Genomic DNA, 2,500 nt, shown 5'->3' with positions numbered 1-2,500 from the left:
TACTTTTGATAATCTTTTGTTAGTTTCCGTCATACACTATGGTTCTTCTAATGTGAGCTTTTATGATTTACTTACTACTTTTTTTTCATAACAAAGAAAAAGTAAAAACATATTTTTGAAAGATTGTTCACAGGTTCAGATACAGCGCCAGGTATCATCAGGATTCCAGGATGATAACCTTTGGTTTCTCTGTCATTCCTTGGATAGCATATTGCCAGTTTTTAGAATTCTGTCCAACTCTCTGCTATCATCGCCAAATGTGCCCAATCTTAAAAGCAAGCAAATAAAATTGGAAAGGATGGAAACCTAATATGAAAATTCTGATAAGATAGTTTAAATTGATTTCAACTACGTACTTCTGTCATTTAGTTCTCCAATAACATGTACAACTTTCCCAGTTACTATGAAATACGGTGTAAGATACATATTGTAGAGAAATTGTACACATACATATTGCAGGCAGTAAACTATGGCTTAATTTTTGTTAAAGCAGTACTCTACAACTCAATTTTCATGGCGCTAAGCACAATCAATCAAAATCTAAATGAAGAGGCTCTCTCTCTCTCTCTCTCTCTCATACACACGCATACATATATTCATATATGTGGTGTGATTATGTGCGTATGTGTGTGTCTCTGTGTAAGAGAGAGAGAGAGAGAGAGAGAGAAAGAGAGAGAGAGAGCCTTTACATTTGGATTTTAAGTGTTCGTGCCGTTCTAAGGTCTGTTTGTAGTCGACTACTATCAATTTCAGGGATTGCGAGTCATTGTTTTTCTCTGATATCTTTCAAAGGAAGGATTTAATCGAAATGACACTTTGACACCGTATACGAGACACCTCCCACTAAGTTTTGGTAATCTTGTGCATTGCCAAATGGTGTTAGTTAAGTCATTTACTCTTGACTTATTAAAGCAAAGTCGCATAAGTCAGCAGGAATAAATTACAGAATCGAACGTCCACTATCCCCCATCCCTTCCCTCTCCCTCCCTCCTTCTTTCTTGCTCTTTCTCTATTGCTGTTTATCTCATCTCTCCCCTAATACCTCTTTGTGATTTACAAAATGCAATAAAGTACCGTTTTCCATAATATTTTTCAATATCAGCGGATAACTAGAGAGTTCATAAGGAAAATGATCGCAAGGTTTGACGTATCGACCATAATAGTGGTGAATTTTTCCAACGTTTTCTGTTAATAATAAGTTCAAGAGAGACAAGGTCTACCCAATTGGGTGGAGGCATATCCCACCTGGGGTAACTACGTAGGCGATGACATATCTTGGAGGTTCCTTAGCCTTGGTCTTTCTCTTGGCCTTGGTTAATAGTATCTTTGGCTTGCCAGGCAATAACGTAATGATAAGGGGTTGCCTGTCAGCTCCCATATATACAAAATGAAGAAAGGTGACAATAAATTAAGGAATTATCTCAATACGCAAGTGAATCTATATATATATATAATATATATATATATATATATATATATATATATATATATATATATATATATATATATATATATATATTCATATGTGTGTATGTGTATATGCGTAAAAAGTCACAGTAGATTTACGTGACTTCATTATATAAGCGAATACAACAGGAAAATGATAGGCTGAAATCCAAGCGATTGCGTCTTTACTAAGACATTGTCAAGCAACGAATGAAATACAGTTGGAAAGAAAGTTACCAGGTAAACAAAAGGATCAAGACTACCAGATGGTTAATTGTCAAATAGGTAAAAATCAAAGAGATAATCCACTATTATCGGACATCACACGGTCACAAACTTAAGCTTAGATTTGACCCTCATAGAAACTACAACGTAGCCATATAAAATCCAAAACATGCAAAAACTGAATATATTAATTTTGTTGCTTATATTTATCTACAAAATTTTTCGTTATGAAGGCATCGAGTTTAAATAAACCAAGACTTAAATTTAGAACACTTCCATTATTTGACTTGATGAAACAAGATTCAATGATATTCCTTTTAACTGGGATTCGTTATGAAAGATATTTTCCGGTTTGTTAGTAATATATTTTATCACACTTTTGCAAGGAATTGCATATATGTAGCATGGAAGATCTTTAGGAAATTTTTGTATTACTAAACTCTTGACATTAATATTACTGAAATCAACATTTAAGGTTTTAAAATTCTAGGAATTTCTAAAAACCTTTCATCTTACGGTAATTTTAGAATGTTATGCTTTTACATTCAAGTTTGTCATTAGTTAAATAAATGTTTTTTCCAGCTCTTTTCCATGCCACATCTACAAAAGTCCTTGGATATTTCAGTTTCAAGGCTATATTATAAATAGATTTAATCCCAATGTCAATTAAACTGCGGGGTACAGTCACGTAAAGTCTTATAGTTAAAGGAATATCATGGCGTTCTAATTCATCCTCCAAAGATAGTAAATTTTGTTTTAATGGGGAATTTTTTGTATAAAAGTTTGGCAGGGCTATGGGTAATTTATTATCTCCTGTTCTTAGCAATAT

Source organism: Macrobrachium nipponense, chromosome 4 (genome assembly GCF_015104395.2).
Source record: "Macrobrachium nipponense isolate FS-2020 chromosome 4, ASM1510439v2, whole genome shotgun sequence".
Classification (NCBI taxonomy): Eukaryota; Metazoa; Arthropoda; class Malacostraca; order Decapoda; family Palaemonidae; genus Macrobrachium; species Macrobrachium nipponense.
This window is presented reverse-complemented; position numbering follows the sequence as displayed.